The sequence below is a fragment of the Cebus imitator genome, unplaced genomic scaffold, assembly GCF_001604975.1.
Source record: "Cebus imitator isolate Cc_AM_T3 unplaced genomic scaffold, Cebus_imitator-1.0 Scaffold123, whole genome shotgun sequence".
Taxonomy (NCBI): Eukaryota; Metazoa; Chordata; class Mammalia; order Primates; family Cebidae; genus Cebus; species Cebus imitator.
In genome coordinates, this window is record NW_016107438.1 from 1,815,509 (window position 1) to 1,831,763 (window position 16,255).

Genomic DNA, 16,255 nt, shown 5'->3' on the forward strand with positions numbered 1-16,255 from the left:
ATGTAGCATAATATCCTCAAGATTCATCCATGCTGTCAGATATTACAGAATTTCCTTCTGTGTTTTTTAACTGTTGACTGATATTAACAGGTTTGTTTCAACATTTTAGCTATTATAAATGGTGCTACAATAAACTTAGATGTGCTAATATCTTTATGAGATCCTGATTTCATCCCTTTTGGATAAATAGCCAGAAGTGAGATTGCTAGATCATATGATAGTTCTATTTTTAATCTTTTTGGAATATGCAAAATGCAGACTTCCATAAAGTCTGTACCAACTTTTATTCTACCCAACAAGGTGTAGTGTTTCCTTTTATCCACATCCTTGCCAACATTTGTTATCTTTTGACTTTTTGATCAATTATTCTAACAGGAGTCAAGTGGTAATCTATTGTGATTTTGATTTGCATTTCCCTGATAGTGATATTGAACATTTTAAAATATATTTCTTGGCCATTTGTATGTCTTCTTTGGAAAGATGTCTATTCAAGTCCTTTTCTTATTAAAAAATTGAATTATTTGTTGTTTTTTCTTTGCTAATGAGTTGTATGAGCTCCTTGTATATTTTTGGTATTAACCCTTTACGAAATGTATGACTTGAAAATATTTTCTCCTATTCTGTGGGCTGCTTTTTCATTTTGTCAATTGTTTCTTTTGCTGTGCCAAAACTTTTTAGTTTGAAGTAATCTCACTTGTTTATTTTTGCTTTTGTTGCCTATGCTTTTGGTGTCATATACAAAATATCGTTGCCCAGACTAATGTCATGAAGCTTTTCTCTTAGTTTTCTTTGGGTAGTCTTACAGTTTCAGGTCTCACCTTTAAGCGTTTAATCCATTTTGAGTTGATTTTTGTATATGATGTGACATAAGGGTCCAAAATCATTCTTTTGTATGTGGCTATCCAGTTTTCCGAACAGCATTTATTGAAGTGACAATCGTTTCCCCATGTGTATTATTAATACCTTTGTCAAAACTAGTTGTCTACACATGTGTAGTTTATTTTTGAGCTTTCTATTCTGTTCCATTTGTCTATATGTCTGTTTTTGTGCCAGTACTATGTTGTTTTGATTACTATAACTTTGTAATAAGATTTAATGTCAGAAAGTGTGATGCTGCCAGCTTTGTTCTTGTTATTCAAGATTGTTTTAGCTGTTCAGGGTCTTTTCTGGTTTTATACAAATTTTAGGATTGTTTTCTATTTTTGTAACATATGCCATTATAATTTTGATAGGGATTGAATTGAATTCTTAGGCTGCTTTGGGTAGTTTGCACATTTTACAATGTTGATTCTTCTAGATCCATGAACATAGGATATTTTTCTATTTTTTTGTGTCTTCAATTTCTTTCACAAATTTTTATACTTTGTAGTGTATAGATCTTTTATCTTCTTGGTTAAATTTATTCCTAAGTATTTATTCTTCTTGATACTATCATAAATGCAATTATTTATTGATTTCTGTTTTGGATAATTTATCCTTAGTGTAAAGAATTATAACTAATTTTGTATGCTAATTTTGTATTCTGAAACTTTACTGAATTTGTTTATTGCTTCTAATAGTTTTTTTGTGGAGCCTTTAGGACTTTCTTTATATAAGATTATGCCATCTACAAACAGTGACAATTTTTCTTCTTCTTTTTCAATGTGGATGTCTTTCATTTCATTCTCTTGCCTAATTGCTCTGAATAGCACATGAATTTGAATAGAAGTGGTAAGAATATTCATTATTATCTTGTTCCTAATCTTACAGGAAAAGCTTTCAACATTCCATCATTGAGTATTATGTTAGGTGTGGGCTTGTGATATATGGCTTTTTTTTTTTTTTTTTGAGGTACATTCCTTCTATAAGTACTTCATGGAGACTTTCTATTATTAAAAAAGCATTGAAATTTGTAAATGCTTTTTCTGCATCTGTTGACATGATCATATAATTTTGGTTCTTTCTTCTCTTAATGTGGAGTATTATGTTTATTTATTTGTGTATGTTGAATCATATTTCAGGGATAAATCTCACATGGCATAGTGTATGGTCCTTTTAACGTGCTATTTAACTTAGTTTGCTAGTATTTTGTTGAAAATTTTTGCTTATATTTTCATCAGGAATATTGGCATGTAGTTTTCTTTTTTGTATTGTGCTTGCCTAGTGTGGTTAGCATAATAATGCCAGCCTTGTAAGTTTTACAACCATAAAAATAAAAACATTATTACTTGTTATTTATTGCCTTATAGGGCAAGCCAACATAATATTCATGAGAATAGACTTAAGAAGGGAAATAAAATGGAAATGTATACTGCTGCAATGATTCTACATTTTACCAGAAGTAACTTAAAATTATCCACAAGTAGATTGGCTAGGTATAAGCTACATATATAATTTCTGGTTTAACCATTACATGCAGAGATAGAAATAGAAAGCAAGTGAAGGTATTAAAATAGCACTTAAAATTCAATAGATTGATATACAAAAGAAAGCAAAAATAAAATATGAAAGAGAAAAAGAAAACTAAATGAGAAAATTAAAAAACAAATAGTAAAATAGCAGACAAAAATTTAATCATGTCAATAATTTCATTAACTGTATACTTTTTATTTATATAGTTATATAACTTTAAAATTCAAGAGAAATTTAAAAAAAAAAATTCAAGAGAAAAAAGTTTTTTGTTTCTAATTTTAACATTTCTAATACTCTTTATCCCTATAGATCTGAGTTGTCATTTAGTGTCATGCACTTTCAAATTGAGGAGTTTTTTTTAGCATTTCTTATAATGTATATCTATATATACAGTATATATGTATATATATATCTATATATACATTATACCTATGTCTATATAGATATCTATATATCTATGTATCTATAGATAAATATATTAGCAACTATGGTTCTTGACAATTTCTCTCATCTTTTGTTTATCTAAAAGTGTGCATGTAATTTTTTATCCTTCATTGTTTTCAACATATTATTCCAATGTCTCTGGCTTCCACAATTTCTCATGAGAAGTCAGCCATTAAATTTTGTCATCTATTCCTTTTCTCCAAGCCCCTTGAAATATTTTGTTCTGGCTTATTTCAGGATTGTCTCTTTACTTTTGGCTTTTAGCAGTTTGTCCCTGATATGGACAGGAGATTTCTTTTTATTTACTTTGACCTGGGTTTGTTGACCTTTTGAATCTGTGAATTATTGTATTCTGCCCAATTTGTAAATTTTTAGTTAATATTCTAAAAATATTTCTCCTACTACTTATTTGCATCTCTCTTTTCTTTCTATAATTCTACTTCCATGCATGTTAGATGAATTCATAGGCTTTGCTATTATTTTTTTCTATCCTTCAGATTGGAGAAATTATTTTGATACATTTTAAGCTCACAGATTGTTTTTTCATCCCTTTCCTTATCTACTGTTGATCTGATCTAGCTACTTATGTGTATTTCTCTATAATTTCCAACTGTTCTATGAGTTTTGGGCTCTGTATTCTGACACATTAAGTTTCCTATGGTCAAATTGTGCACAGTATGAAAACACACTCAGATAAGAAAAGCCAGAATCTGTATAGTTTTATCTTTTAAGAGGAGATTTCTCTTTGGTTCCTTCCTGTGTTTTTGCCATACTGTCAGCTTGGCTTTTGGATATTATATATTTCCTTTACTGTCAGGATTCTCCTTTAAATTTCTAGCTGCTTTTCTTGCACTGAACTCTGGCGTCTGACACCTTACCCAGTATGCCTATGTTTTTTCCCTACATCATTTGCTGTAGCTGTGGTGGTTAGGCTGTGCCCTCAGGCCAGAAGATTTGACAAAGCCAAAATTCATACTTCTTCAGGTAAACTTTTTTTTAATATTAAATTATTTTACTGCTTCTGTCAGCTTTTGAATGCTTTATGGCATATTTAAATAACTATTATTGACTGGATGCGGTGGCTCATGCCTATAATCCCAGCACTTTGGGAGGCTGAGGCGGGTGGATCACAAGGTCAGGAGTTCAAGACCAGCCTGGCCAAAATGGTGAAACCCCATCTCTATTAAACATACAAAAAGTAGCTGGGCACGATGGCATGTAATCCTAGCTACGGGGGAGGCTGAGGCAAAGAGTTGCTCGAACCCAGGAGGCTGAGTTTATATTGATCTGAGATGGTGCCACTGCACTCCAGCCTGGGCGACTGAGACTCCATCTCAAAAAATAAAAATAAAAATAATTATTTTATTTTTTTCAATTCATATAAATATTATCTGTGGAGTATTTGTATACTATATCACTCCTCAATATTTACACTCTCTTACATTGTTTTAAAAGGGTGGTGTTCTATGTTGTTTGTTCTGTATTAATCCAGGGCTTTTGCTTTCTATCTTCTAAACTATTCAACACTTCTTGCCCTTATCATGTCTTTTCTTGTTTTTCAGAACTATTATTTATTTTTTAATTTTTCCTGTCATATTAGAAAATTTGGAATGGGAATAGAGATAAATACAAATACTACGCTTCCCACATTGACCCAGTCTTCTCAATATTTTAAATTTCATGTTCAAAAATCAGTTTATTATTCTAAGCAATCGAGAATATTTTGAATTTCTTTTTCAAAAAATAAGAGTGAAAGTCTGTAATTAAAGTGAAAGTTAATTGAATTTAGTTATTCAAGATAGAATTCAAAGTAATTGGCAGTCTGAATATTTTTGTTTTTTCTCTAAAATTTTTCTATAATATTTGGATTTTCTAGGCCTTTATTTCAAGTTTATTTACAAAAAGGCTGTTATTCTTATTCGTATTCTTGGCTTCACTTTCAGGTCTCATTTGCTCATCAATATATAAACTTCTTGTAGGCATAGACTTTACATACCCAGAGAAATAACCTCGGGCCTTGGTGGTGTTGACCAAAGTCTGCATTTATTTTACCTTTCTCCAGTTCTCTCTAATTGCAGTAGATGAAGGAAGGTTGATTCACTTAAGATTATTAAAGCCAAGCACTTCATCCTGATCTAAATTTTGTTAAGGATTCTGTTTAAAAAGGTACAGATTTTTATTTTCCTACTACCTGGCTAGGTATATAATATCCATATTTTATCTTTGTTATTTCATTTTTGTAAATTTATGTTTTAGGTTTAGGAGTAACTGTGCAGATTTGTTACATAGGTAATTTGCATATGATAGAGGTTTGGTGTACAGATTATTTCATCACGCAGGTAATAAGCCTAGTACCTCATAGGTAGGTTTTTAATCCTCACGGATATAGTTTGGCTGTGTCCCCAACCAAACCTCATCTTGAAGTCTCACATGTTATGGGAGGGACCCAGTGGGAGGTAATTGAATTGTGGGGGGAGGTCCTTCCCATGCTGTCCTCATGATGGTGAATAAGTCTCACGAGATCTCATGGTTACTATAATGGGGAGTTTCCCTGCACATGCTCTTTTTTTGCCTGCTGACATCCATGTAAGATATGACTTGTTCCTCCTTCCTTTCTGCCATGATTGTGAAGCCTCCTCAGCCACGTGGAACTGGGAGCTCATTAAAACCTCTTTTTTTTTCCCCCAGCCTCAGCTATGTCTTTGTCGGCATCATGAAAAAATGAACTAATGCACCCACTTTCTACCCTCAAGTAGGCCCCAGTATATGTTGTTCCCTTCTTTCTGTCCATATGTACTCAGTGTTTAGCTCCCATTTATAAGTGAGAATATGTTGTATTTGGCTTTCTGTTCCTATTCGAGTTATCCTAGGATAATGGCCTCTAGCTCCATTCATGCTGCTGAAAAGGACATGATCTCATTTTTTATGGCTGCATAGTATTTCATAATGCATGTGCACCACATTTTCTTTATTTAGTCTACCACTGATGGGCATTTATGTTGATTTCATGTCTTTTCTATCATGAATAGCACTGCAATGAACATGTATGTGCATATGTCTTTGTGGTAGAACAATTAATATTCCTTTGGATAAATACCCAATATGGGATTGCTGAGTAAAATGATAATTATGTTTTAGCATTCAATTTCCTTGAGAAGTTGCCAAACTCCTTTCCACAGTGGCTGAACTAATTTAAATTCCTACAAGCAGTGTATAAGCATTCCCTTTTCTTCACAACTTAGTCAACATCTGTTATTTTTTAATTTGTTGATAACAGACATTCTGACTGTTGTAAGATGGCAACTCATTGTGGTTTTGATTTGCATTTCTGTGATGATTAATGATATTGAGCATTTTTTTTTTTTTTTATTGGCCATTTATATGTCCTTTTTTGATAAATGTTTGTTCAGATTATTTGGCCATTTTTTTTTTTCAATCTTTAATATCAACATTTTTTTTTTTTTTTTTTTTTTTTTTGCTAGTGAAGTGTTCAGAGAGCATTTATTTTTTTTTTATATGCTTCCTGGCCACATGCATGTCTTCTTTTGAAAAGTGTCTGTTCGTGTCTTTTGTCCAGGTTTGAGTGGGGTTGTTTGTTTTTGCTTGTTGATTTGTTTAAGCTTGTTATAGATGTTGGGTATTAGACCCTTGTCAGATGCATGGCTTGCAAATATTTTCTCCTGTTCTGTAGGTTGTCTGTTTACTCCATTGATAGTTTATTTGCTGTGAAGAAGCTTTTTAGTTTAATTACATCCCATTTGTTGATTTTAATTTTTGTTGCAATTGCTTTTGGCATCTTTGTTGTAAAACCTCTGCCAGTTCCTATATCCAGAATAGTATTTCCTAGGTTATCTTTCAGGGTGTTTACTCTTGTAGATTTTACATTTAAGTCCTTAATTTATCTCGAGTTAATTTTTGTTTAGGATATAAGGAAGGGGTTCAGTTTCAATCATCTGCCTGTGGGTAGACCATTGTCTCAGTACAACTTATTGAATAGGGAGTGCTTTCCCCATTGTTTGTGTTTATAGATTTGTTGAAGATCAGATTGATATGCAACATTACATATGGGCTCTCTCTTCTGTTTTTTTGGTCTATGTGTCTGTTTTTGTACCAACACCATGCTGTTTTGGTTACTGTATCACTGTAGGATAGTTTGAAGTTGAGTAATGTGATGCCTCCAACTTTCTTCTCTTTGCTTAGGATTACCTTGGCTATGTGGGCTCTTTCTTGGTTCCATATAAATTTTAAGGTAGTTTTTTTCTAATTCTGTAGAGAATTGTTTTGGTAGTTTTATAGGAATAGTACTGAATCTGTCAATTGCTTTGGGCAGTATATCCATTTTAACAATATTGATTATTCGCATCCATGAGCATGAAATGTTTCTCTATTCATTTGTGTCTTCTCTGATTTTTTAAAGCAATATTTGAGAATTCTCATTGCAGAGGTCTTTTGCCTCCTTGGTTATCTGTATTACTAGGTATTTTATTCTTTTTGTGGCTTCTATAAATGAGATTCTATTCTTGAGTTTTCCCTCAGTTTGAATGTTGTTGGTGTATAGAAATGCTGCTGATTTTTTATTTTATTTTTATTTTTCTGAGAGAGGGTCTTACTCTGCTAGGCTGGAGTTCACTGGCATGATTACAGGTTACTGTAGCCTCAAACTCTTGGATTCAATAAATCCTCCCACCTCAGCATCCTGAGGAGCTGGGACTACAGACATGAACTACCACATCTGGCTAATTTTGTAGTTTTTGTAGTGACAAGAGTTTTGTCATTTTGCCCAGGCTGGTCTCAAAAACCTGGGCTCAAGCAATTCACTTGCGTCAGCCACCCAAAATGCTAGGGTTACAGGCATGAGCCACCACACTTGGCAGCAATGCTACAGATTTTTATATATTGATTTTGTATCTTGAAACTTTGCTAAAGTTGTTTATTAGATCAAGAAGCTTTGGCAGAGACTACAGTGTTTTCTAGATATAAAATCATATAATCTGGAAACTGGTTTTTAAGGAGAATGCTTCCAGCATTTGCCTATTCCATATTATGTTGACAATAGGTTTTTCATAGATGGCTCTTAATATTTTCAAGTATGTTCCTTCAATTCCTAGTTTGCTGAGGTTTTTTAACATAAATGTATATTGAGTTTGATGAAAAGCTTTTCTGCATCTATTGAGATGATTACATGGTTTTTGTATTTTGTTCTGTTTATGTAGTGAATCATATTTATTGATTGCATGTGTTTAACCAACCTTGCATCCCAGGGATAAATCTTGATTGTGGTGGATTTGCTTTTTTATGTGCCACTGGATTTGGTTTGCTCGTATTTTGTAGAGGATTTTTGTGTCTATATTGATCAAGGATATTGGCCTGAAGTTTTCTTTTTTGTTGTGTCTCTGCTAGGTTTTGGCATTGAGATGATGCTGGCCTCATGAGTTAGAGAGGAGTCCTTCCTCCTTAATTTTTTGTGATGGTTTTAGCAGGAATGGTACCTACCGGCTCTTCTTTATACATTTGGTAGAATTTGGCTGTGAATCCTTCTGGTCCTGGGTGTTTTTTTTAGTTGGTAGCCTTTTTATTACTGATTCAATATTAGTTATTATTGGTGTGTTCAGTGATTCATTCTCTTCCTTGCTCAATCTTGGGAGGTTGTATGTTTCCAGGAATTTATCTGCTTATTCTAGGTTTTCTAGCTTGTGTGCATAGAGGTTTTCATAATAGTCTGAGAGTTTTTTCTATTTCTATGGTAACATCCCCTTTGTCATTTCTGATTGCATTTATTTGAATCTTCTCTCTCATTTTTTTATTAGTCTATCTAGCAGTCTGTGTATCTTATTAATTCTTTCAAAAAACAAACTCCTGGATTTGTTGATCTTTTGTATGGTTTTTTGCATCTCAGTTTCCTTCAATTCACCTCTGATTTTTGTTTTCTTTTCTTTTTGGGTGTGTGTGTGTGTATTTAGAACAGTTAGATCTTGTTGTTGAACTGAGCCCTTTACCATTATGTAATGCCTGTATCTGTTTTAAATCTTTGTTGGTTTAAAATCTGTTTCATGTGAAATTAGAATAGTAATCTTTGTTTTTTTTCTGTTTTCTGTTTGCTTGGTAGATTTTTCTTCATCCCTTCACTTTGAGCGTATGTGTGTCTTCCTACATGAGATGGGTCTCTTGAAGACAGCATGTGATCAGGCTTTGTTTCTTTATCCAACTTGCCACTCTATGTCTTTATTTGCAGCATTTATTTTTTTTACATTGAAGGTTAGTATTGATATGTGAATATTTGATCCTGTCATCATGTTGTTAGTCAGTTATTATGCAGACTTGTTTTTTTTTTATTGCTTTATAGTGTTACTGGTCTATGTACTTAAGTGGCCAGTAAGTATTTCTTTTCCATATATAGCATTCCTTTCAGGATCTCTTATAAGGCAAGTCTGGTGGTAATTCATTCCCTTAGCATTTGTTTGTCTGAAAAGGATCTTAATTCTCCTTGACTTATGAAGCTTAGTGTAGCTAGATATGAAATTTTTGGTTGAAAATTCTTTTCTTTGAGAATGCTGAATATAGGCCCTTGCCCCCACAATCGCAATCTCTTCTGACTTGTAGGGTTTCTGCTGAAAGGTCTGTTGTTAGCCTGATGGGATTCTCTTTGTAAGTGATCTATCCTTTCCCTCGAGTTGTTTTTAATATTTTTTCATTCATTTCAACCTTGGAGAATCTTATGATTGTGTGTTTGGGGGATGGGCTTATTATGTAGTATTTTGTAGAGGTTCTCTACATTTCCTGAATTTGAATGTTGGCTTCCCTAGTAAGACTGGGGAAATTTTCATGAATGATATCCTGAAATATGTTTCCAAGGTTCTTGCTTTCTCTCTGTCTCTCTTTCATGAGTCACAGATTTGGTGTCTTTATGTAATCCCATATTTCTCAGAAGTTTTGTTGATTCTTGAAGTTGTGGTATACATGTGCTGAATGTGCAGGTTTGTTACATAGGTATACATGTGCCATGGTGGTTTGCTATACCTATCAACCCGTCATCTAGGTTTTAAGCCCTGCATACATTAGGTTTGTGTCCTAATGCTCTCCCTCCCCTGTCCCCCACCTGCTGACAGGCACCGGTGTGTAATGTTCCCCTCCCTGTGTCCATGTGTTCTCATTGTTCAATTCCCACTTTAGAGTGAAAACATGCAGTGTTTGGTTTTCTATTCCTGTGTTAGTTTGCTGAGGATGATGATTTCCAGCTTAATCGATGTTCCTGCGAAGGACATGAACTAATTCTTTTTTATGGCTGCATAGTATTCCATGGTATATATGTGCCACATTTTCTTTGTCCATACTATCATTGGTGGGCATTTGGGTTGGTGCCAAGTCTTTGCTATTATAAATAGCAATAAACATACTGTGTCTTTATAGTAGAATGATTTATAATCCTTTGGATATATACCCAGTAATAGGATTTCTGGGTCAAATGGTATTTCTGATTCTAGATCCTTGAGGAATACACTATCTTTGACAATGGTTGAACTAATTTACACTCCCACCAACAGTGTAAAAGTGTTCCTATTTCTCCACATCTTGCCAGCATCTGTTGTTTCCAGACTTTTTAATGCTCACCATTCTAACTGGTGTGAGATGGTAACTCATTGTGATTTTGATTTGCATTTTTCTAATGACCAGTGATAATGAGCTTTTTTTGATATGTTTGTTGGCTGCATAAATGTCTTCTTTTGAGAATTGTCTGTTCATATCCTTCGGCCACTTATTGATGAGGTTGTTTGCTTTTTTCTTGTAAATTTGTTTAACTTCCTCATAGATTCTGGATATTAGCCCTTTGTCAGATGAAGAGATTTTAAAAATTTTCTCTTACTCTGTAGGTTGCCTATTCAACTAGTTTTTAAAAATTTTTTGTCTGATTGAGTTATTTTATACAGCAAGTTTTCATGCTCTGAGATTCTTTCCTCAGCTTAGCCTATTCTGTTGTTAACACTCGTGAATACATTGTGAAATTCTGTGTTTTTCAGCTTTATCAAATCAGTTTGGTTCCTTCTATAATGGACATTTCATCTATCAGCTCCTGTATCATTTTACGATAATCTTTATATTTCTTGAATTGGGTTTTGACTTTCTCCTGAATGTCAATAATCTTCATTCCTATCCATGTTCTAAATTTTATTTTTGTCATTTCAGCCATTTCAGCCTTGTTAAGAACCATTGCTGAGGAATGAGTGCTTTTATTTGGAGGTAAGAAGACACTCTGGCTTTTTGAGTTGCCACAGTTTTCCTTTATCCTCTTTAGTCTCCTTGGCGGTTTATTTATGCTATAAGGTGGGTCTAGTCAACTGGCTTCATTTATGGAAGATTTTAGGGAGCCAAGGTTCATCTCAGGACTTCTGCATTGTGTGCCCTAACTCTGAGAGACTAATATCAGACCTCTTGCTTTGTTCTCTGGTCCCTGAATTTTAGGAATCTGCTATGCTGGAGGTGCTGAGGTGTTCCCAGACCTCTGGTTGCAACACTCAATGAGTGGTGCCAGCCAAAGTACTTCATTGGGTGATGGGAGCCTGCCAGCATCCATACACATACTTGTGCTGGTGATGTGCATGGCAGGGGTGGGGGGTATTGGCAGGCCTGGAGCTGGCACTCTCCATTCACTCATTCATGTGGGCAGTAGCAGCTGTGCAGGATTGGGGGTGAGGCTGCTGGTCTCTGTGCATAGGTTTGCACTGGAGATTGTGTCAACATGGGGATGAGGTACTGGGGGGTGTGATGCTTGTGGTCTCCATGTGCATATAAATACACCAGTGGCAATAACAGTACAGAGTAGGGGATTGGAGCTACTAGTCTCCTTGTGCTCCGTCATGTTGGACAGGGTGTATGGGGTATGCTAATGCTGGCAGCAGTGTCATGATGGGGTGCACATGCGTATGCACAATGGCAGGGAAAGGGAGGTGAAGTCTTTCTGCACACACTGACTGGCAAAGTGATATGGTAGGCAGCCATGGACAAGTGCAGACAGGCAAAGCAGCATGGCAGAGGTTGCGGTGGTGGGAGGGAGCAGGTGATTTTGTGCATGTTAGTGGGGGCTGCTCCATTGGAGCTCCCTGATGCTCAGACATGTTTCACCAGTACAGGAGCTATGATACAGGGAACTGGGAGTTACTTCAGCTGAGCATCCAAGGCTGTACTGCAAGCAGGTGCATCCAGGCTGGGATCCTGAAAGAGACCGGTAGACAGTGGGGCACTCAGGTCAGACTGGCTATATCTCATGGACAAGATTGCCCTTTACTGTTCAGGTCCACTGTTCAGGCTCCTAAGTGTACAGTCTCCTAGGAGAGCAAGTGAGCCTAGGGGGATGGACATCCCTTGCTGGACTTCACTATAGACACTTTCATACCAAACCCTCTGGGCTCTGCACTGGCTGGAATTTTGCCCCTACCGTCTGTCTAAGCAGCTCTCCCTGCCAGCTCAGATGTCCATGGGGTGGGTCACAGGATTCCAGAGGTACCTGCTGCCATGATTCCAGAGGTACCTGCAAAAGTGGTTTGCTCCTTGCCTACTCAACCCACTGCTTCCCCAGGAGTTGTTGAAGGCCGGGAGCAAGTCCCAGTACATGGTAATCCCATGCAGGTTTCCCAGCTTCCTCTCCCTTCAGCCCAGCTTGTGTGTCTTCCCTGTGTCCACTGACAGTGCTCGGAGTGTGCCAGTCTTCCTAATGTCCTGGACCCTTGGTAGTTGTTCCTCCTGGATGCATCTAGTTGGCCTTCTTGAGAATAGTCTTATCTTTGTTACTTTTGAGAAAAATTAAACACTATCCTTTGAAAACTTTGCTTTGCTTAAAAAGCATTTGTAACCATAGTCTTTTAAATTCCATATATAAAGATTCTGCTATCTTATTATAATTCTATAGAATTTGAAGAAATTTTTAAACAGGTTTTATAAGATGTAGTTATGTAACTTTGCAAGATTTTATGAAAGAACTTTTAAGTATTTTTTTTACTGCATGTAGCCATGATATGTCCCATTGCTTTTAAGTCTAATAGTTCAAGTAAGTAAATAATTTATTGCTACTAACAGCTATAAAGATGACACAGTGAGGAGCCCTCAAAAACTTGAGATTGGTTGGTTGAACACTTTGCTTTATGTGTGAGTTATAATCTTAACAGAAACAGATAAGAGATATATACTAGCAATTACTGCCCTGTACAGTAGTTTATTTATGAAATAGTAAAGAATATGACTATATATTTGTAATTAAGTTACTGATTGAATGCTGTGTAAATAGTAATATATTATCTGCAGATTTTCTAAATGATAAGTATTTGAAAGAATTATATAGAAATAACCCTACCTCATCTTTGTTAAGAAAATTATTTGATATATTTTATTTTTTCATTTCATTGACTTTCATTATGTTTTAGACAGGACTATAGGGACATATTAATAGTTTTAGAAGACCTTGAGATTACGTTTTTTGTTCATTGTTTTCAATTTGTAATTTGGTCTGACAACTCGAGTTAATAACTTGAGAATCTTACACTGGGTGTTCATGCTGTTTCTAAGAAATCCAGTATTGTTTTTGCCATTTCACCTTTTTTATATTCATATTAGCAAAATTATAGAAATAAGTAAAAGAAGGAAATAATTATGTAATTCTGGTCTATTTTCAATTGCCGTTACTGTAGATCGTCAGATATTTCTAGCTTTCCCCCTCTGTGCACAGTAAGATTGCACTTACCTGTCTCCTTTGAAATTAGGCATGATTATGTACTTGCTCTAGCCAAGTGATTTGTGTCAATTCCTTGAAAAAAAAAAAAAAAAAAAAAAAAACCTAAAAACCTATACATGGTTTGGCATGTCACTTTCTCCTTTTTGCAATAATTTTAAAAGTATATGTTAATGTTAAATTTCTATCATTCCAAGTCCTTGGGAGACTGAAGAACACAGCCATTGCAGACTCACTTTGGACATGAAATATACATTTATATGATAAGCCTTGAGATTTTTGTTTGTTACTATAGTGTATCCTAGCCTATTCTTACAGATACAAAAATTGATATTCAAAGAGATATGTCAAAATATGTGACATAGGCTTAGCTTTCTGGTGGGAGGCTGTGAAAGACTACTTTGAATGCTGAATCATAATCAGTGTTATTCAGTAGCAAAATATTTGGTAAAATTATTTTTGATAAAGATGTGAAAATAAGATAATATGCCTAATAAACCTGTAGTTCTCAGAAAAGTGGTTAAAATAACTTTAGTAGTGTTGGTTGGTGTTGGCTGCACTTGATAGGGAATTATATAAAATAAGATCAGGAAAGAATCAGCTTACAAATGGGATGAATGGAAATAGAGTACATGAATTCAAGGTCTTTCAGGATCAAAGAGGAAAGTTTTTTCTCAACTCCAGCTGATAAAATGTAAAACTGAGAAGAATTTGGGTCACAAGAGCTGATTTAATCTCAGGCTAGTGGCAACGATCAAATTAAGATATATAGCTTTTCAAATTGTTTAGAAATTCGGAATGGATTAAGATGTCTTAGAATAAAATTCCAACTGAGGTGATGACACACTTTAATCATTTCAAATGGACAAAATAATAATGGTGTGGCTTTTCTATCGAAGCTTATTTACAGACCCAATATGCCAGTAATTAAGTTGAAAACATGATAAAGCAAAGAAAGATAGCAATTTTAAGAAACAGGACTAAAAAGAACGTGATCATGGCTATCGCTAGATACTGACTGATATATAAAAGATAAAAAGCTTACTCAGTTTTTTCTATGAATTTTATTAGAGGTGTAAAACCATAACTTGCTACTATTGGAGAAGCCTTGTGAATTCAGATAACCAAGTGGACTAATCTGAATTATTAGTGATTCACACAATTCAGCGTCATCTTGAACTTGAAAGAAAATTCATGATATGATCCTTAATCATTAATGATTTCCTACTGACAATATTACTGTGTTGCATTTGTAGGTATTTTGTAACAGAGGTGAAATAATGCCACGGATCTTTTAGTCACATTGCAAAATGTATAGATAACTTACCAATTGAATCAAAAACTATCTTTTAAAAGCAGGTAAAATCTATATGTGGGAAATTTTCTCTATACATGTCAATAATAATTACCACAACATTTTTAAAACATTCAGTTAATATTCTCTACCAGTAATGACTAATATAATTTCCAACCAATATAAAGATTATATTCAATATGAGGCTTGATATCCAGGTATTATTTACATGTTTCTTTACTCTGTCTTAATAGCAAAAAAAGAATCAACACTCCAACCTAGTTTTATTTTTATTTCAAGGGTCGCAAATTCAGGTCATTAGTTTCAGTGATGCTTCATGTTTCCTTGTTTCCAGTATTACAATAAATTTTAAATCACTAACCATTTAGCTATGGACATTACAGTCTGAAGGAGAGGATTAAGAAGTTCCCGTTGCTGAGAATTAGTCTGACTGACATGTAACATTTGTTTGGCCATTTTCCGTCTCAGTTCTTTTCCCAGTGTGTTAATAATACAACCTCTCCCTTGATCTCCCTCATTTTTGTCTTCCCATTTTTATATCAATGCAGGAAGGCCCTTCTGCCTACCAGGGAAGCAAACTGGCCTGGCAGCCTTGCTGAGCCCTCACTTAGCTCCTGAGGGCCTGGTGTGCTGTACCATCTCTTACCTTGCTCATGCACACTCCTTTTGGTAACTTTTGTTCCCATGAGAACTTTGGGTAGTTCTGCTGCATTGCGTTGGGTTTTTAAAGTATTGCCCTCCAAAAGCATCTACTAATAAAATGAAGCTGAGAAGGGCATTTATTGTATGTTGCAAATTAATGTGCCAATTTTCTGCTCTTGGCAATAATACTTTAAATTGCAGATGGCTTCTACCGAAATATCATCATCATATTACTAAGATTAATTGTACCAGAGAAATTTTTTTTTTTAATGGTAGAGCTTGTCATTCTTTTTTTTGCCCCCCATTTATTTATTTTATTGCATTTTAGGTTTTGGGGTACATGTGAAGAACATGCAAGATTGTTGCATAGGAAATTTTTTGTTAACACCAAAAGTTTGTATGTTTAAGATATTAGAATCATAGATTGGCTAGAATACGAAGAATAATAATACACTTTGAAGACAGTTTCTGACAGTAGAAGAAGAGAGAAGAACAAAAACAAGCAAATCTATAGTTCAAAATATTTGAGAGAAATGTGATCCACAAGTATTTGGGCAGGACAGTATGATGATATTTTTCATGTTAATGAAAAATTATGTTTTTAGCTAACATTATAGAATATCTGAAATGAGCCGGGCGCGGTGGCTCAAGCCTGTAATCCCAGCACTTTGGGAGGCCGAGGCGGGTGGATCATGAGGTCAAGAGATCGAGACCATCCTGGCCAACATGGTGAAACCCCGTCTCTA